Genomic DNA, 21,097 nt, shown 5'->3' on the forward strand with positions numbered 1-21,097 from the left:
TCGGTCCTCAGCACCACATAAAAATAAATAAATAAATAAAGAGATTGTGTACAACTACAACTAAAAAATAAATATTAAAAAATAATAATAATAACCTGGGATCAGTAGACACAGTAGCTTTTCTCTTCCTGACCTTGGTGGAGGCCCATGTCAGAGCTGTGAGCACGTCCTCTGTGCAGAGGTGTCTGAGGGAAGCGCCACTGTCCTTGGTGTCCTTGCTTGGGGAGGGGGATACTGTCACATAACCAGCTTCACATTTTTCTTGGTCTGTAAACTGTTCTTGTCTGCGTGTGTGTCAAGATCTGAATCTTCTTTAGGAGCAGTTGTGTTAGATCACAGACTTCAGGTGCTGGTGGGTCTTCTGTGATGGCTATTATCAGGCCCTCCTGTGTCAGACTCTCCCTTCAGAGCCTCTCGGCTTGATTTTTCAGTGGGACTGACACAGGTGACTGCACCTTGCTTCTGACCACTCCACGAGCGCCTCACATTCCTGCCTTGTGAGTCTTTCTCGGGACGTCACCCATTAGTGTTGGGACTGTAATGTCTTGTTGGTGGAATGACACTTTTGCCAATGCGAAATATCCCTCTTTATCTCCAGGAGTAGATTTCATCTTAAAGTCTGTTTTGCCCGGTGCGGTTGCCATATGCACAGTAGGGTTTCATCCTTTTACTTGTAGCCTATTTGTATCTGAATCTGAAAAGAGCATATCACGGGGGCTTCTTTCTGTGCCAGTCTGACGGCCTCTGACTTTGGGTCATTCAGACTGCTCCGTTTATGAAGCAGTGGTGTGGTGGGCTGATTTGTGCTGTTTTCCTTCCTTTCCCCCTCCTTCCCTCTTTTTTCCTCTCTCTTTCGTACTGCGGATTAAACCTGAGGTGGTCCACAACTGAGCTATGCCCCCAGCCTTTTTATTTTTTGATCCAGGGTCTTTCTACATTGTCCAGGCTGGCCTGAACTTGCAGTCCTCCTGCCTCAGCCTCCTAGTCACTGGAATTATAGGTGTGTGCCACCACACCCAGCTGCAATTGACTTTTATTATTTTTCTTTCTTTCTTCTTTTTGTACCAGGAATTGAACCCAAGGGTGCTCAACCACTGAGCCATATAAGCAGCCCTTTTATTTTGAGACAGGGTCTTGCTAAGTTGCTCAGGGCCTCACTAAGTGTCTGGGGCTGGCTTTGAACTCACAATTCTCCTGCCTCAGCTTCCCAAGCTGCTGGGATTTTAGGCATGCACCACCACACCTGGTTTATTATTATTTTTATTTCATATTTTTACAGTGTTGGGGGTTGAACCCAGTGGTATCCTACCACTGAGCTACATCCCCAACCTTATTTAGTTTGTATTTTGAGAGGGGGTCTCAGTAAGATACTGAGGTTGACCTTCAACTTGAGCTCCTCCTTGGCTGTCGTCCTCCCAGTCACTTGGATTACAGGTGCATGCCATTGCTGCAGTTGCTTTTCAAATCAGTTAAAAGAAGAACTGAGCACATATGTGAGCACGCTGTTGCTTGGCATCCCCTGCATGGTCGCCTCTACTGAAAAGTAGCATCTTTTCACATGAATCTGAATCACCATCTTGGATAAGTGTCTTCTGCCAGCAATTAATTCTCTTAATTTCTGCTTAATCTGTGATGTCTTTGTTTTACCTTCACTTTCAAATCATAGCTTGGCCTGATTTAGGGTTTTTGATGGACTTTGCTGTGTTTTAAAAACATGTTTATATTGTCCTTAAAGCAAAGGGAGACAGTAACACACCAAGTTCCTGAATGGTCCCCTTTCTGTCTCCAAAAACTCAGCCAAGTAAAGGGAACCTGAGAGCAAGGCTGGGCCAGCATGTCAGGTACATTTGATCTTGAAGGACACTGGCTTTCTCTGTGCACAAGGGAACCAGAGTGAGTCGGTGCTGTCTGAGGACAGCTGCTTTCTTGCATCTATATCAGGACCCTTGCTCCTTGGGACGCTGGTCAGACAAGCAAGCTAAGCAAGTGGATGCTGATGACTTCACTACTTCTGCACCCTGACCTTGAAACACACCTCTCAGTGGTGATGGTGCAGAACCGAGGGCCCTGTGGACGGATGTGGCTGCCGCTGGGCCAGGCGCTGTGCGGGAGAGGCCGCTGCTGGAGGAGGCGCCATGAGGGCAGCGGTGCCGTCCATTCGTTCACCTCCTCAGACAGCCCTGACCTCTTGTAAGCCTTCCCAGATAAACCAAGCGTCTTGCTCGATGTCTCCAGGCTCTTATTTTGGCCTTTTAGCAACTGACCGCACTGCCCTGGCACAGTTGGGCTGAGGAACACGATGCTTACAGCTGCTCAGGGCATCTTCGTTAATGTATTCAACACCTGGGTGCCTGCAACAGCGGTTTCCGTGCCAGGTTCTTCCCCTGTGTGTGGCCAAGCTCCTACTTCATTGCAGGTCTTGTAATTTTTCAATGAAAACCTGACATTTTAACTTATTATTTATTGTTTTGGTGCTGGGGACTGAACCCCCAGGGGTGCTCTGTCACCAAGCTACACCTCCAGCCCTGTTTTAGTTTTTGAGATGGGGTCTCGCTAAATTGCTGAGGCTGACCTCAAACTTGGGATCTGCCTGCCTCAGCCTCCCAAATTGCTATATTACAGGTATATGCCACTGTGCCCAGCTAAACAGTTTAGATGGCATGTTGCAGCAACTCTAGACACTGCACCCTACCCTGTTCTGGGGTTCGCTATTATAACTGCTGTTTACTCGAGCATTTGTTTATTTAATTCTAAATAAATCCTATGAAGTCTAATTTCTAGTTTGTGCGGAGGGTGAAGTTGCTTATGTGTCTGCTGGGATTTCTACCTGCTGAAGCTGGTGTAGAATTTCCACCCTACAAGGTGGCTCTGGGTGGGGAAGGGCTCCCCAGTTCTCTTGGCCACACCTGAATGGAGTAGAGTTTTTGCAACAGAGCTGGGAGGATGAGAGACACAGTGACATTCCTTCCTCCAGGTGTTGAAACTGTTGCCCTCCATTGGAGCTGGAAGCCGGGGATGGGGTGGGGGGAACACTATCTTCTTGGCCTTACCAGCCTGGGGAGAAGGATGGGAATGGGTCATGGCTCAAATGTCACAGATACAGTCTCACTGAAATTCAGTAGATTTTCTCCACTTTTAGGATAATTGAAATGCTTTTTTAAATTTACATAATTTTTTACCAGAGGAGTGGGGTTTGCCAGGCACAATCTATGAACCTCTCACAGAGCTATTGCAGGTATTCCATTTTAACTCTCTCTCTCTCTCTCTGTGTGTGTGTGTGTGTGTGTGGTGCTGGGGAATGAACCCAGGGCCTTGTGTTTGTGAGGCATGCACTCTACCATCTGAGCTACATCTCCAACCCTCCATTTTACTTTTGTGGGGCCTGGCAAGGGTACAAAGGAGGGGTCAGATATCATATTTGAACCCTTAAAAGGTTTCCATCACATTTTAGTCAAAAATTTTCAAATAAAGCAGAATTTAAAACGATTTTGAAAATGTAATTAAATCTGGTAAAAGTATTTTCATCAAAATGAAACTCTTCACAGCTTCAGTGTTTCCTGCCTGTCTGGTTGCCAAAACAATGAGACCTACCATTTGTATGTTATCTAGATCTAACGTAGCTGTGCTATTGTTTACTGAGGCCAAATGTTCCTTAGAACTTACTGTGCCAATGCAGGGGCCCCTCCAGAGCCAGGCCTGGCCTATGTGGTGCACAGAGGCCACGAAGGGAAGATGGGTTTTGTTGTGTGGGTCAGTTGTGCTTCTGGTCTCAGAGGAAGGACTGAGAAGTCAAGTGGTCAGCTCTGTGCCGAGTGCCCTGCTGCTAGCTCTGCGGTGCTGGTCTCTGGAGATCCCGCAGGTCTTGAGCACCCAGACCTTCACCTTTGAGTTTCTGGACACAGGGCCGGAGGCCTGGAGAAGCCTTTGCCCTGGCGCCTGGAAAGTGTTAGTCACCAAAGCGCGTGTTGAAGATTCTGGATCAGCCTGGGCTGACGTCCAGCACTGGATCCAAGTGATATAGATGCCTGATGTGCGTCAGATGTTTGCGATATGGGACCTCCTACGTGAGGGGTGCAGGGAAGGAGTCTTCCTGCCCAAGTGTCAAGGTGATACTGTTCTAACCCCTTTTGGCATTTCCCTTTTTCCCTAGCTAGAATGCCCCCATTCCTCAGACTATGGTATTTATTTTTATCCTTGTAACAGATTTAGCTGGCATCTGTAGATCCTAGAAGTTTCTCACAGTAACTCAAAGGCAAAATTAATGCCCTTTGGTAAAAAGAAAGTGAATTCATTGTGCCTCTTTGTTGTTTAAAGAGGGACCAGATGATTAAGGCTGCCCCAGGCAAGGATTCGATATTAAGCCAGCTGCCTGGTGTTTCTTCCATACAGAATGTTCTCCCTCCTGGGTGGAGATGGTCACAGGTGCAGCTCTTGGAAGACCAAGTCTAGGTGCAGCAACCCATTGAGATCCCTTTGGGCTGCTGTGGCAGTTCTTAATGTAGATGGTCTCAGAGGCAGGAACTGAGAAGCTAAGTGGTCAGCTCTGTACCCGAGCGCCCCTCTGCTCGCATCCACAGTGCTGGCCTTTAAAGGCCTCTGGAAAGGTCAGGAAGGTCCTAGAAGACTTATTTGACATTTCCTCAGTCTCTGGTTGTTGTTGTAACTTGTTCTAAAGAATCCAATAATGACAAAAGAATCCGAGTTCACTTTCTGAGATTGTAGCTTACTCGCTTCTGGAACAGGGAGGCCATTCCACCTTCTCATGTATCCTCCTTTGGTGGAGGAATTAATCTAATAGGAAGGTGGGTGTGCACACAGCCCAGCACTGTGGTAACAAGTTCTGTCTAAAAGAACCGTGGCAATCAAAGCCTTTGCTTGTGAATTGATTCATTTCACATTTATTAAGAGATCACCACGTGGCTTCCTGGGTTAAACACTATGAACTAGTGTGCACATGTTACAGCAGAAAACACCCAGGGCCTCTCGAGCCCCACAGGAGGGGCAGCTACAGCTCAAGTGTAGAGACTTGCATTCAGTGTTCCCAGGGCGGCCACTCATGGAATAATGTGGGCATCAGCACACGGGAGGCAGAGGGTGCCAAGCAAGCAGGAAAAGTGCCCTGGCCACATCATCCAGCCCAGTCCCCACCAGTACCCAGAGAGGAGGGGTTGGAAATAGGAGCCAATCCCTGATGTTAACCATTACAATGCTGGAGGTGCCTTTGTGGAGAGGTGTTCTGTGTTGGCAAGAGACTTATGTAACTCTATTTCCCCAGTAACAGGCACCTCGGATGCTGCGGACACAGTGATGAACCACACTGACCAGTCCTGCCCTATTGGGGCTTTTAGAACAGAGACAGGAGAATCACTGAACAGTTTGTGCAGGGGAAGAGCTGTGGTAGGGAAGCTGACCAGGAGGCAAGCCATGAGAAGCCCATGGGCAGGAACTGGGCTGAACCCGAAGGATCAAGAAATATCAGGCTCCGAGTTAAGAATGTGTTTCCTGCATTTTAAAACAAATACAAAGTCATTGTGTTTGGAGTGGGGCAGATGAGGAGAGAGGGTGGAGGAGGGTAGCTAGTGTTCCGGAAATAGAATTGAAAATCCAAGTCTCCTCCTAGCCCAGGAAACCTCTCCACAAAGGTGGGAGAGAAAGAAGACAATGGATTACTGAACAGCTGTAACCCAGAATGCCAGGAGCCTCCGAGGCAGCCCTTGGACAGACTGCAAAGACACAGGAACCCATCCCTTTCCATAGGCTCCGATTCGGCTCCTTACAGACATGCTTCTGAGGTGTGTGACCGAGACCCCCTGGGCAAGGGTGACCACAGTGACAGTGCTAACCAAGCCAAGGGAGGAAGATGGTCACCTATGCTTTGTCACCATTGGGGTGACATTGGCTTCAAATGTCCCTATAGCACCCAAGAAAGCAAGCAGAGAAGGGGGAAGTGCTGGAGCCCTGCGGGCCTCTGGCTGGGCGGCTGGGCCTCTGCCACATGGCCCCAGGACATCAGCTCAGGTTCTGATCCGTGGCCTTGGAGGGCGCCAGTTGGGCATGCTCTGGTCTCGCAGGTGTTAGCCACGTGGGCTTGTGAGCTACGTGAGGCCACATTCCCCTCACCTGGCCCGTTGCCTGTCCCTCTCCACTCCCAGGGAAATAACTTCATTGTTTTTCTTGGCTTTAAACTGAAATATTACTTTTAATTTTTCTTTTGTGGGCTGGGGATGTGTCTCAAGTGGTAATGCGCTCGCCTGGCATGCACGGGGTGCTGGGTTCGATCCTCAGCACCACATAAAATAAAGATTTTGTGTCCACCGAAAACTGAAAAATAAATATTAAAAAATTCTCTCTCTCTTCTCTCCCTCTCTTCTCTCTCAAAAAAAATATTTTGTAGTGGATGTGCAACAACTGTACATATTTATGGGTGGGGTGCAGTGGTGGTACCTGGATACAGTGTATTTAAAAAAATTTATTAAATATTCTTTTAATAGACCTTTATTTTATGTATTTATATGTGGTGCTGAGAATCGAACCCAGGGCCTCACACAAGCTAGGCCAGCGCTCTGCCACTGAGCCACAACCCCAGCCCAATATATGTATTTTATGCAGTGATTGAAACAGAGTAGCAAATCCATGACCTCAAATGTTGCCATTTCTTTGTGAGACTTTCCAGAATCCCCTCTTCTAGCTAGTTTGGAGTATATATTTCATTATGGTTAACTGCAGACCCAGTGCTGTGTAATCTAACATCAGAATTTACTTTCTTTTCTTTTTTCCTTTTCGGTACCAAGGATTGAACTCAGGAGCACTTAACCACTGCACATCCCCAGCCCTCCCCCCCATTTTTATTTTTTTTTAATTTTGAGACAGGGTCTTGCTAAGTTGCTTAGGTCTGGCTTTGAACTTGCAACCCTCCTGCCTCAGCCTCCTAAGGGGCTGGGATTACCAGTGTGCACCACCTGTATCGGCTTAGAATTTACTCTTCTTACCTAATTGTAACCTTGTTTCCATTGATTTATATCTCATCCTCCTTACCCCACTACCCTCCCTGGAAAAACTAATTAATCAATTAATGTTCTGAGCAAGCATAAAGTAAGGGTAGGTGTTGGGTGAATACTGGTAGCGCCTGGGAGCGCTGTTCTGGGCAGCGAGGGGAGGACTTGAGCACTTGCCCAGCAGGCACCCGGTCCTGATTCCATCTGCAGCATCCCGGGAAGAAAAAGGGAGGTGTGGGCTCTGAAAGCGCTGAGTGAGCTTCTGTCTTACCAGAGAGGCGAGGCCGATTCCCTGCTCCTCTGGGGGAGTTAAAGAGCACCCATCAGAACCAGGAGGAGGCCCGCGTCTGAGTGAGACCTCGCTTTCGGCTCTGCTTGCTGGGAACTGAGGCTGCCTCTGCATCACCGTTCGTCACTCAGGAGGAAAAGCAGCCCAGGATGGCCAGATAAGAGCGCAGAAGCCTGGTGTTCTTTTTTTTTTTTTCCCCATGATTTTGTTAAAATATCTAATTCTTTTTGAAAATGTTGTTTCGATGCCCTTACTTTTCCGTGGTCCGGGTCGTGCCGGCTTCTCACTGATTTTAGGGGATGTCAGCGATCCGTGTGTTTTTATAAGGCTTGCTTTGTTCTGCCTCAAAGCACAGACTAAGTATGGCCGGTGGTGTCTTGTGGACTGCTGCCGTTGTCAGTGGGGCTGGGGAGGCTTCTTGCGAGGACAGTCCAACATGAGGAGGACACCCGACCTGAGGAAGGAGGACAGCCCCACATGAGGAGTGCAGTCCCTTCCCTGGCATTTACTTATGGAGCGTGGACCAAGGCACCATTCAGAGCTGCGAAGGAATCGCTTCCGCAGGAATCAGACCAGAGGGGTCTTTCCCTTCACTGTTCCGTGGCCTGCTGTCCCTGTGTCTCCCTCTGTGTAGCTGTTGGCAGGTCTGTGGAAAGAAGCAAACCCATGACATGCAGCTTTTTCTGTCTGTGATATGGAATCACAAGTGGACGTGCACACTGACGGCCGTGGGCTGACGCGGCGTGCCTGCTACATGGCCATGCTGACACGGGAACAGTGCCATGTGCTTTGAGGAGTGTGATGGGGCACCCTGTGCCATTTCCTGTGGCCCTGGCAAGTTACAAAAGCCTGGGTGTTTCCTCAGTTTCCTTAGGAGGAAACATAAAGGTTAAAAGAGGAGCAAGACCCTCAGGCCATCCAGTGGCTTCTGAACCAAAGTGTGGGGTTTTCTCCCTGGAGGTTGGGTGGTGGGCTGTTGTGGGGCCAGGGAAGGTCAGGGACACCATCTGTCTAGGGCAGAGACCAACCCCTCATGAGATGCTGAAGTCCTCCGCCTTGGACCCACAGCCAGCTCCATGAGAGGATTTCCTTACCCTCCCTGGCCTGCCCTTCCCACGTCCTGCTCTCCACAGCAGGGCACTAGGAACTAGCCAGGCCTTGGAAAGAGGGGGAGCAGTGGGTACCCCAGAGCAAGGCCCTGCCCACCCCAGCCGTCCCCTTCTCTCAGCAGCAGGCCGGGCCCAGCGAGTCTGGGAAGAGGTCTGATTTGGATGCGCAGTGTGTTTGGAGCCCGACAGGTGTGTTTTAGCAGCCTGAAGGGATGAAGCTGCCCAAGACTCTGTCCAGGGACTGAGGGAGCTGGCGTGGAATGATTGGACGGAGCGGTTAGAGGACAGGAAGTGCTTCACACTTTGCCCCAATGAGCTGAGGATTCTCAGTGAGGAACTTGGGTTCTTGTCTGGTCTCTCCTAACCTCTGTCCTCTGATGCCCCGTCCTCTTCTCCAATGCTGAAGTTCCCTTCCGAGGCCCTCTTCTCAGACAGCCCTGTAGCACCATCTAGAAAACTGAGAAGCCAAAAGGTGGGGGTTCCTCGGCACCACAAAGTGGCGCATACCTCTTCTGGACTTTTAGAAGCAAATGTCCTGTTCCCCTGGGAGTTGTGGCCCCAGGAATCCAGGACCCAAGACTGCCTATCACCAAGTAAGTTTGTTCTGTTAGAGAATTCACAGAACAGGAGGGAGGATCAGAGACAGAGCAGCCATTCCCCAGGAGTGAGGAGCCTCTGACCTACATCATGCGTAGCAGGAAGGACCTGCCAGCAGATGCTGCAGAGCTGGGCAGGCACACGGGACTGCCTGGACAGAGCACGTCCTCCACGGCACTGAGTATTTACTGCTTCATTATAATCTGGTGGTTTTACCAGCTGTCTTGTGTTAAACTTGGATCTGGCACTTCTCGGACGAACTGCTGACTCCCCAGTTCTCTGCTTGTACTATCAGTGACTGCAGCAAATCAAGAATATTAGGGGGCTGGGCGCAGTGGCACACGCCTGTAATCCCACTGTTTGGGAGATTGAGACAGGAGGATCGTGGCAAAGCAGCCTCAACAGCAAGGTGCTAAGCAACTCAATGAGACCCTGTCTCTAAATAAATACAAAATAGGGCTGGGGATGTGGCTCAGGGGTTGAGTGCCCCTGAGTTCAATCCCTGGTACCAAAAAAGAAAAAAAAAAAGAATATTAGGTAAGAAAGAATGAATAATCCTCCTGACCATAAGATGAAATAGTCTGTTATTTTAAAAAAAATTAGTAGGAAAAAATCAGAGATTATGTCATAGGAATGGACAAGGTCCACAATCCCCCTGATTGACCTTTGTGTTGCCCAGGCATCTGAAAAATCTGATCCTCAAAGACCAGCCTGACCGATCTTCCCCAGTGAGGAGGCTCAGGCACAGTGGAAGAGTCCCTCCTGGGTGCTGGCCCCTGCCAACTGCTGTACCAGCAGAACCCAGCTCTGTCTCTGAGCTCCGTTTCCCACTGGGGAAGACCAGGTCTTTTTTGGAGAAAAAGCCCAAGAGGACAGAGAACAGGAAGTGCACGCCAAGTGTGGGGTAGCGCTTATCCCAGAAAACAAGGAAGCCTTTGAAGACTAAGCCTATTAAGAGCTCACAGAATCAATAAACAACTGGTCTGTACCCTCCAAAATGCCAAGATCATGAACAGCAAATCTGGTGGAAGGTTCCAGACTGAGGGAGGTTGGAGAGAGCCAGGTGAAGTGTAAATCGGGATCAGTTCCTGGAGCAGATTGGTTTTTCAACAAAGAACACTGGCAAGTCTTCCCCACGATTAGATGACAGACTTCTGCATGTTGATTTCCAAATGTTCACTGTGGTGAGGTCCTGTTCGTAGGCACACAGGCCACAGCACTTCCAGGCAAAGGGGCACCATCTCAGGTCACTTAGTGCTGCATGAACAGAATTTATAAACAAGAGACGTTTACTTGGCTCAAGGTCTGGAGGCTACAAAGTTCTGGATGTGTGGAGGGGCCACATCTAGTGAGGGCTGCTTATCGCATTGAAGCATGGTGAGAGAGCATGCCTGTGCGTGAGAAGGAAGGGGCCCAGATTAACTCCAGCATCTACTAACCCAGTCCTGGATGGTGACCTTAATCCAATGAGGGCAGAGCCCTTCTGCCCTAATCTCTTCTGAAAGGCCCCACCCCTCACACCCAGGGGTGGAGGAGGAGGCTTCTGACTCTGCACCTCAGGAGTAAGTTCAAGCCATCTCAGGCACTCTTGGATGCTTAGATCTAAGCACGGATTGTACACTGGGAGAGGAAATGGTGAAATCAGTGTGGAGTGCGAACAGTCGAGGAACTGGTGGGAGCTGCACGGAGTCCTTCACACTGTGCTCGCAACTTTTCTGTCTAAATAAGGTCCAACATTGTTTTCACATTTAAAAAATTACCAGAGGAGAAAAGAAGTCCATAGGAACCCACATAAAATCCTATTCTTTTCCTTTACAGATAGCTTTGTAAGACCACATAACTGATCAGGGAAAGTGCTTCATAGAATTCCAGCTAAAAGCAGCAGGAATAAGAGCTAGCTATTGTCCCGCCAACCATGGCTGTCAGGAATGCTGACGAGGAGATGGAGCTGCAGTCTAAGGAGGGACCTGGCTGGCATTGCAGACTCCCCAAGCCAGTCCTGGGTCACTGCATTCGGTACACCAATGGGGCCCTCTTTTTGTGAACGTGCTATGCCATTAATACAGACCACACACATTTGTGTCTTTCTAAAATTTCAGTTTATTGAATAAATCACAGACTATACCACTTTCATTGGTGGCAGTTCTTCGAATACTGGTGTGTCACCTGGTAGTCACAAACTAGGCAAACACAGGTTCTTTTACTCCAACCTTAATTTCTAATATCTACAGCTTAAACCACACTTTACACAGATCGATAGATAGACGTAGATGTCACTGGATCTTGGTTACAGAAAGGCTAGGAAGGGCTCAGGCAGCCCCAGGGTCCAGGAGGCTGGAGGAAGAGCAAGGCACAGAGCAGATATGGATGCAAAAAGTTAAGCAGTTGGGCTGGGGCTGGGGCTGGGGCTTAGCAGTAGAGCACTCGCCTAGCACGTGCCACGCGTTGAGTTTGATCCTCAGCACCACATAAAAATAAAAAAAATAAAGGTATTGTGTCCAACTAAAACAAAATATTAAAAAAACAAAAGTCACTGCAGCTGGATGTGGTGGAACATGCCTGGAATACCAGTGGCTTGGGAGGCTGCGGCAGGAGGGTTGAAAGTTCAGAGCCAGCCTCAGCAACTTAGCGAGACACTAAGCAACTCAGTGAGACCCTGTCTCTAAATAAAATACAAAAAAGGGCTGGGGATGTGGCTCAGTGTTTGAGTGTCCCTGATTTCAATCCCTGGTACCAAAAAAAAAAAAAAGAAAAGAAAAGCCACTGTAGGTGGTCAGCTGGGATTGAGAAGCTCCTTTACAACTGGTGTAGGACACAGAGCTGTCAAAGCATAGGAACTTGTTCTAGGCCAAGGTCGGATGGACAGCAGTTTCAGAGTGTCAGTTCGCGGTATCCTCTTGGAGTGGGTTGTGCATGGTCATCAGGGGCAGGAGAAACCACGGGCTACTGAAATCCAGTGGGACCAGAAATCAGAAATTGGTCACTGTGGTGATTTCCCTAGGCAAGGTTTGTGATGAGTGACCTGGAGATGGGGTCAGGGTGCTGCTGTGTCCAATCTTGGGCATTTTCTCTTTTATAGAGAAAAAAAGGCTTCAAATGAAGTCCTGGTGTGTTGGATGAGCTGGTGGGCCTACTTTTTCTCATAGGGATTTTTTTTGTGTGTGTATGTGGTGCTAGGAATCGAACCCAGGGCCTTGTGCATGCGAGGCAAGCACTCTACCAACTGAGCTGTATCCCCCGCCTTCCCATAGGAGTTCGATATGCACATGTATCCATGTGCTTCTAATTAATTTGATAAATTCATGGGTGGTCATTTTTATAAGCATGATTCATTTACTTCTCAGTCTGTGCCTTCTGGTTGTGCCAGGCAGATGATGGCTATTTACTTGTACAAACCAAGTGTAGAGTTACTCCTCAGCACTTAAACTCAAAATAGAGTAGCTTATGGCAAACACTGCTTTTCGAAATGAAGTACCCCAGGGTTCGGCACAGCCTGACCATCTGCTGGTCTATAGGTCACAGAGTAACTCGGAGCAGGGCACAGCCTGCTCCCCACACTACGAAGAATTGTGGCCTCAAAACTGTGCGCTGGATAAATCCAGCCTTCAGTGCTAAATGTACAGAAAATATAGGTCATGGGCGAGCAGGGAAGGCTGTGCCTGAGGACACCATCAGCCCATCCAGAGGGGGAGTATTCTAGATTCAGTGTCACTAGGAAAGGGAGAGAGAGGCCGAGATAGAGGTGTGCCACCACCTCACCAACTACAATGTGTGGCTCTTGCTTGGGTTTTGATTTGAACAAACGCACTCAAGACACTCACAAATGAGATGATCTTAAGGAATTGATACTTTCATCCGTTCATCTGTAATCAGGGTGTGGGCAATGGTATGGTGATTGTTTTCAAACTGCTTTTATTAGATTCATAATGATGTATTTATAGGAAAAATGACATGACGTCTTACATGTGGCCTCAGAAGCCCCAGGAGAGGCTGGGGAGATGGAAGGAGGCAGTTGAAGCCAAGTGGTGAGTGTGTGGGGTTTTATGACAAGATTCCCTTTGCTCTTGTGTATGTTTCAAATTTTCCATATAAAAATTTTAAAGCAGTCCCTAACGATCTATTTCTAAATCCTATAACTTATTACATTAAACAGTAAGTAAATAAAAAACTCACAAGGAAATATTTAGAAAGTGCCCAGCCTTAGACAGATGGGAAGCCCAGCGTGAGGAATTATCCACTTGAGCTATAGCCAAACCAAATGTTTGCATTCTCTGTCCGTTCATCTGTAATCAGGGTGTGGGCATTCAGGTTACAGGTGTGATTCGGAGCCTCTGTGACCTTGGTACTGCCTGTACCCCAAATTTATGGCCTAAGATCTTCCATGATCACCATATCACGTGTGATAACTTATAGCCCCACAACTGAAATTAGTTAAGTAAAATAAGTCTCAAACCATGGAATTGAAACAATTAAAATCATACCCCCAAAAACAAAAATTAAATTTCATTATTTTGCCAGGCATGGTGGCACATTCCTGTCATCCTAGCTACTCAGGAGACTGAGGTAGGGACATCACCAGTCTGAGGCCAGCCTGGGCAACTTAATATGAGTCCCTGTGTCAAAATAAAAAAATAACTCAGCACCTCTGGGTTCCCTTCCAACGCCACAGATTTCATTATTTCAAACCTCTGATTCTACCCCTTTTCTCCCACCAGTCAAGAATTTAGGAAAACCACAGTGAGGCCTTCCCTGGTCCTAGCCCGATGGGCTGGTGTCTGCTTTGAGCCTCTCTCCTGAGACAGGCCAGTCATCAGGAGGGGAGTGTAGTGAGTGGCCCTACCTTCCCTGCTAAGGGGAAAGAAACGTCACTGGCAAGATTTCCAGCCTACATCGTAGCTTTATAAAGTCAACACGAGGCCTCGAGGATGGGACGACCTCTGCCTGACCTTCCTTTAATACACATGCCCGGTTTCTCTTGGTCACTTGCCTGAATTCTTTTCAGAGATCAGGAGCACAAATGTGTGATGAAGACACTAGTAGTTTGCCCCAGGTCCCAGCCCCCTTCCCGAGCCAGCTGTGTCCTGTGGCCCATGTGGAGTTTCCAGGCCTTCAGGATGTCCTTGGAGCTCCGAGCTCCCCCCTTCAGTGTAGGGACCAGTGAGCCTCCCCGTGTTCTTATCTGTGAATCCAGGCAACAACAGTTAGGGATGTCATCATTTCATGTGGCTCCCAGATCTTCACCCCCAGCTTCTGGAGCGCTGCTGTCTGCAGCTTTCCACTGCCAACCCCTGCAGGAGGCCGCTGCCTCTGGGGAGAGCAGAGCTGAGGGCAACTCAGAGCCCCTCGGACCAGCTGGGGCCTCTGCTGAGGCCAGGGCTGCAGGGCAACTCAACTCCTGCTGTGTGGGCCCTGCTCCTCCCCAGTAGACCTCCTTAGAGAGCTGGCTTCCCGGGCCCCTGACCTCCACAGCCATGTTTCTTATAAGATTGAACTATGTAGGACATGAAGTTTGTATCAGAGCAGGCACTAGTTGTCTTACACACCCAAGGCAGTTTTTCTTTTCTCTCATGGTTACAGATTAAAAAAAAAAAAAACAAAAAAATCCTCTCAAAAGATCAAGAGGAGAGACTGTAGTATGTGCTCATGTTGCCACCTCATCTTTTCTCGGTTATACACATATATATGTGTGTATACGTGTCTGTGTGTATGACACGCGTTTATTGAGATACAATTCATACACATATGATTCATGTATTTGAAGTGTGCGACTCATTGGCTTCTAGTATATTCAGAATTGTGCAACCATCACTAGTTTTAGAACACTTCCATTGCTCCCCACGGAGAGACCTTGTACCCACTAGCAGTCACTTCTCTTCCTCCACTCCACCTCAACACCCATGGGCTTTCTTTCTCTGTAGACCTGCGTATTCCAGACAGTTCATGTACAGTAAATGGAATCTACCATATGTGGTCTCTGTGTCTTCTCCCCTTCGCATGCTTTCAAGGCTCACCCATGTTGCAGCCCATGTCATGGCTTCATTCCTTTTCATTGGTGAATAATTTTCCTTTGTGTGGATATATCACATTGTGTTTATCTGTTCAGTAGCTGAGAGACAACTTGAGTTGTTTCCACTTTGGGGCTATTGTGAATAATGGTGCTGTGAATGTTTGTGTATTAGTTTGTGTGGACATGTCATCATTTCTGTTGAGTACCTAAGAGTGGGACTGCTGTGTCATTTAGTAACTCTGTTTAACTTTGAAGCAGCTGTCACTGCTTCCCAAATCAGCTGTACCACTTTCCAAACCCATCAAGAGCAAGCGAGAGCTCCAATTTCTCCACATTCACCAGTACTTTGTCTTTTTTATAATCTTCATCCATGGGTGTGAAGCTGTGGCTCATTGTTGTAGTTCTGATTAGCATATGACTTACATGTTGGGCACTTTTATGTGCATATAGGTCATTTGAGTATCTTTTTTAGAGAAATGTCTATTTAAATCCTTTGTTCATTGTAAAACATCGGGTTATCATTCATATATATATATGTTTGTTTTCTTTTGCAGGGGGATATTGGCTCCTTACAGAGTAGTTGTAAAGATTAAGGGAAGAACACCTGCAAGACACACGGTACAGTGCTCTCTGCCTTTAACACAGACTCCAAAGTCAATGAACCTTCCTGTGGCCTTGAAAGCACGCCAGCTCGGGTTGGCCCTGCATGACATCACCGGGCGCAGCGCCGGGCCTGAAGACAGGCTCCATTAACGTCTGGAGTATAAAAGCTCCGACTCACACCCCGATATTCACCCGAATCCACTGTGCCTTGCCCTCTTTCTTCCACTCCTCTCATTAAATCCTTTCTTCCTGGATCAGTTCTCTTAATTCTCCTCCCCTTGCAGCTGCTTCCTCTCTGAACTGGAGGCGAGTCTGGGAACTAGACACCACCTATCAGTTGTGAGGTGAATGTGATCAAGCCTGCAGGAGCTGAATGTCCCATTTTGGAGCGTCACAAAAAGTAATCAAAGTCCTTAAAGGAGTGAGGCCAAAGACAAGAACCCTGATTGCCGCCGGGCAGCTTCACGGAGCGCCGAGGCCCTGCCTGGGGCTGTTTGGTGGCCTGCCCGGGACCCGGCGCCTCCCGCGGGCCACACCTGGGCCACGAGTCGGGGGCGAGTCCGACCTCGTGTCGCTCGGAGCTGCCGCTGCGCTCGCGCTTGGCGAGGCCCCGGGAGCGCGCAGGGACTGCAGGCTCGCCGCCCGCGGACCGACAGGGTGGACACCGCCGGGGCTGTGAGGGTGTCCAGCACGGCCCCTGGGGCGCTCAGGCAGCACAGGCCGACTGTCCCGCCGGCGGGGAGCCGCCCAGCACGCACCCGCCAGGGGCGGCGACACGGGACCGCGCCGCGCGGCCCCGGCGCCGGCGAGGGCCTGCTGTGGGCGGGATCGGCCAGGCCGCGCTGCTCATTGGACGGCGGCTCCTGTCAGTCACAGAGAAAGCGGGGGTGGGCCTTGGTGTGGCCCATCCGGGCCTTTCCACCGTGGCCGGGGGCGGGCTGGAGAGGGCAATGTCCAATGACAGTCTCGGCCGGGGCCTCGCGGCAGGTGGGCAGGTGGCGAGCCGCTCGGGGTGGGCCGGTCTCTCCGAGGGCGGGCGCCGCGCGGGTCCGCGTGGTCACCACGAGCCGGTGTCACAACTGGCGTGGTGGCCCCAGGAAGGCCCGACTGGGCAGCCTTTCCCAGAGTGGACCGGTGTCTCCCTAGTGCGGCGTCCCTCCGCCGTGCAGGAGTAGGTGCTGGCCCCAGCGACGGCTGGACAATCCAGAAAGGGCCTTTCTGGGAAAAGCTAAAGTGGGTCGTCCCCTAAAGCAGGCGGTTTTACAGCGGGTCTGGGTAGGGGAGCACAAGGCCCCTGAACGTTGGCATGGGGCGTCCAGTCTTCAGAGTGGAAGAAGGCAGGTGACAACCACCGAGCTCCTGGCCGTCAGAGGCAAAGGTCCTAGTTTGACATTTCCTGTTAAGGAAGGTGCAGAAATAGGTGCAGTCCCACAGAGGGACCTTTGACCTTGCAAACCCCTGTTTTACTGAAAACCTGAAAAACCCGGGAAAGTCTGGCACTGGGAAGAAGCGGCCTTGGAGACTGCCACAGTCTGGCTGGGCACAAATCAGGAGCCACTGAAGCAGGAACAAACTTTATTTCTGAACTCCACCAGCACACTCCACACACACGCTCCCGGGAACTCTCCCAAACGCCAGGCGGCTCCTCCAGGAACCACCAACCGGAAATCCCTCCTCCAGCACTTCCCCAACCAATGCGAACTCTTCAGGAATCATTCCCCCCCCCCCCCCCCCCAGAACTCAAAAGTCGTCATCTTAATGGCTTGCTGGCCTCACCTCTCAACCACTACTTCTGGCAAAAATGCCATGCATCATCCCGACTCCGCTGTGGCCCTCAACAACTTTGACCTGGCAAACTCCTGTGTTACTGAAAAACCGGAAAAACCCAGGAAAGTCTGGCACTGGCAAGAAGCGGCCTTGGAGACAAGCAGAGCACCAGGCAGGCTCAGCGAGTCCGAGTCCACTTCCCCCCTTGGCCCTCGGTGTCTTTTACGCCCTACAGACTCCAGGGTTCAAGGCTTCCTCAGGCACATGACCTTGACTTCTCCCCCTCTTCAGGCAGCGCTGGTCCTGCTGCTGCTGCAAAGCACGAAGCACTCCATTGCAGAGCCAGCAGGTTGCAGTTAGCGTCAGACACGCCGGACGACTTGGGAAGGGTGGCAATTTCAGGAGGAGCCCTCTCCCAAAACCCACTTCCACAGATGTCCGACAGCCGGGCCCAGAGTTCCCCCAGGGTTTTCCGAGTTAGCAAAAGACTAGAAACAAGATGTCTGTTAGAAAGGCTGAGTACACTGGGCTCAGGCACTTAGAAGAACGAGGAAGGTGGAGGGTTTTCTAAGTGATAGGTCTCTGCAGGCTTTTTACCATAACAGAAAGAAACGCAGGAAGCATAAAGCCCAGCTGATAAAGTTGGTTACTCAAGGAGAGAAGAGGTGTTGGTGTTGGTGATGGTGATGGAGAATGTGCTGGAAGCCCTCGAGGGAAAACAGAAAAGGAAAAAAAAAGTGTCACACATCTGGTCCAGTTGTGCCAAGGCAGTGGGATAGGTTGCCAAGAGACCAAACAAAGCAGTCCTATCCTCGACAATGCGTGAGGCACAGGGCTTTATTGAGAAATGTTATGGGGAAGGTCCAGTGGAGGGAGACAGACAGCACTTCTGCCCCCCACGGTGCTTCACCCAGCAAGGCCTCCTCTCTATGGTGGTGGTGTCTATGGAGGCCAGCTGGGTGAGAGACGTGCAACCTTGCCACAGTGCCCCAGGTCTGCCCTGTGGGCACTTAGGGGTTTTTGGTGAGGCTGCGGAAGCAGGGACAGCATCGTCACCAGCTGGCTCTGTGAGCTTGTCTGAGCAGAGTCCCAAGGAGCGAGCGCCCTGGTGCACGCGAGAAGCGTCTTTCCACAGATAACCTGGCTCGCCCTGGTTCCCAGTGTGCATGAGGGAAGGCCAGCGTCCTTCAAGATGGTGTCTGGACATCCTGGCCCAGGCCTGCTCTCAGTGTCCCCTTAACTTGGGTTTTGGAGATGGAGAGGGGTATATGGTGTTTTATTGTCCCTCAGGTATATGGTGTTTTATTGTCCCTCTTTCTTTAAGGATGATATAATGACAATAATAAACCAAGAACAAAACAAAACTGAGACAATTGGCCATTATTCTTGTGGGGCTCAGCAGTAGACCCAGAAAGACCCTGCCTCGGGGTATTATAATTGGCAATGTCATTGAATGGGCTAACACCCTGCCCCTCCCTCACCGCTGCAAGGGGAGGAGAAGGGAAACAACTTATTGACCACTTTCCCTGTGGTGAGAAGTGGAGGCTAGACATGAGCCAGGCAAGATGGCAGGCCTGCTGATGGCTGTGGGTCTACCTGGGCCATCTGTCTTGCATCCCTCGCTGCTGCTTTTCAGCAGTGCCTGGCTCCACGTGACTGACCCTGTTGCCTTCAGAAGGCACGAGGCCTGCTCTGCCCAGACCTGGCCATGATTCCCGATGAAGTCTGTCACGTGCTCCTCCTTCCAGGCCCAGAGTATAACTCAGGCTTTGTCGTACTCGAAGGACAAGCAGGTCCTTTGGACGACAACTTGGTATTATGATCAACTTGGGAAGAAGAGGATGATCTCAAAGCATTTGTTCTTACTAAAATTATTTACATTTTCAAGTTTTAAAAAATCGAAAACCAGTACAGATGATCCAGGGTGGGGTGGGGAGGAGCATGGGAGTTCACGGCAACACCGCCCTCAGCTTGGGTGACTTCCACATGGCCACCAGAAAAGGTGACTATTTTTAGTACCGGGAATGAGCAGCCAGCTAATTCTGTCCAGTGATGGAGGCACAGTGGAGATGGAGGAAAGAAAGTCCTGAAAGTGTCTAGCAAGCATGGTTTGGTAGACCCTCTGGATGGTCATGTGTTCAGAGGATGCTGCCCCCAGCCCCAAGCTCCAGGTGTCAACCAACCACAGTGGTCCCATCTCCTCCCCCATGGTAGGCAGAATCATGAGCACATGACGTATTCTGACCAGTTGGGACCTGAAGAGAGGTGGGAAAGGCATCTTGTCTCCTATTCCTAGAGACAAGCAAGAGGTAGCCCCTCTCCTTCTCCTGTCGGCCTGATTCTGAACCCAGTGCAGATGCGTGATGAGTGACAGGTCCTGCCATGTGTTGTGTGCATGTGCCAGCCTGGGACAGGTCCAGAGCAGGGTGAAGGGAGAGACCTGTCCTCTCAGTCCAGACCCACAGTCCTGGAGAGTTTGATTGGGGTTGGCTTCTTGGCTGCTGTGGCTCTGGGACCCCTGGTAGTGACATCCTGCTATGTTCTGCCATGGCCTGGAGCATGGCATCTTCCCTGTTTGCCGCCCTGTGTTTCTGGCTCCCCCACCTCTTGCTGTCGGTGGTCCTTAATGTTATTTAGTGTTGTTCTTCCTGACATTTGTGAACAAATAGTGGTTTCAGTTTACAGGGTGGGATGTTAAAGTTGTGTGTTTCATTCTTGGTATTGACTCCACAGAGCATTGAAGAATGGATTCTGAGGCTGACAGTTCATTCTTCTTCTTCTTTTTTTTTAAGTTGGACGCCATACCTTTATTTTTATTTATTTATTTATTTTTATGTGACGCTGAGGATCGAACCCAGCGCCTCAGATGTGCTAGTCGAGCGCTCCACTGCTGAGTCCCAGCCCCAGCCCTGACGGTACATTCTTACGACAACAACACCTTGATTCTTCTGCGCCCCAGCTACACTGGGATCCGTGGGACATATGTGTGCCGGGTTGAAATAGGCTTAATTTCAAGACTTTTCTAGCCACTGAGTTTCCTAGAGGGAAGAGCATCCTTCCCAGACCTGAGCCTCAGCATCACAGGTGGGCTGATGAGCACGTCTCAGACGAGGTGGCGTAAGTGATGTGACTAGGAACCATTTATCTGGAGGTGGCTTTGGAGCCACCCAGCAGGTGGAACAAGCCAGTCAGTGGTGTTTCCACGCGGCACCTACGGCCTGGTGTGGGTGCGAGTGCAGACCCCATGCCCTGGGAGGGGAAGCACATTGGGCATTTCTGACGCTGGCTTCAGGTGCCCACTGGGCCCCTCCCAGACCTTCCAGGAACCCTGACACCACAGCTTTTGATGTGGCCTGTCCGTAGCACCCATCCCCTCTCCCTTCAGCATGGAGTCCTGATGAGGCTGTTGCCCCTCACCCTCTGGATGCTCATGTGTTCAGAGGATGCTACCCCCAGCCCCAAGCTCCAGGTGTCAACCGACCACAGTGGTCCCATCTCCCCCCCCCCCCATGGTAGGCGGAATCATGAGCACATGACATATTCTGACCAGTTGGGACCTGAAGAGAGGTGGGAAAGGCATCTGTCTCCTATTCCTAGAGACAAGCAAGAGGTAGCCCTTCTCCTGCTTCTGGACCTCCTACGGATGTTGCCACCATGAGGAAAGCTGGTATGCAACAAGAATCACAAGGTGGGGACCCCGAGTGGGGGGAATGCAGCTGGAGGCTGACCA

The 21,097-nt window shown here is 50.1% G+C and overlaps 1 long non-coding RNA gene across 2 annotated transcripts in view; it reads left to right on the forward strand.

The window, feature by feature from the left end:
• LOC124096050 (uncharacterized) overlaps positions 1–15,854 on the forward strand; it is a 59,530-nt gene extending 43,676 nt beyond the window's left edge. The window contains exons 1-2 of one of the 2 annotated variants that reach the window (XR_009227264.1): positions 12,098–13,015; positions 15,552–15,854. This is a non-coding gene — a long non-coding RNA (uncharacterized LOC124096050). Of the gene's footprint in view, positions 1–12,097; positions 13,016–15,551 lie in introns of those variants that run through there. The other variant, XR_009227265.1, reaches the window with a different exon arrangement.
• The last annotated feature ends 5,243 nt before the right edge of the window (positions 15,855–21,097 follow it).

The sequence above is a fragment of the Marmota monax genome, unplaced genomic scaffold, assembly GCF_021218885.2.
Source record: "Marmota monax isolate L192 unplaced genomic scaffold, Marmota_monax_Labrador192_F-V1.1 WCK01_AAM20220418_F8-fsc00292, whole genome shotgun sequence".
Classification (NCBI taxonomy): Eukaryota; Metazoa; Chordata; class Mammalia; order Rodentia; family Sciuridae; genus Marmota; species Marmota monax.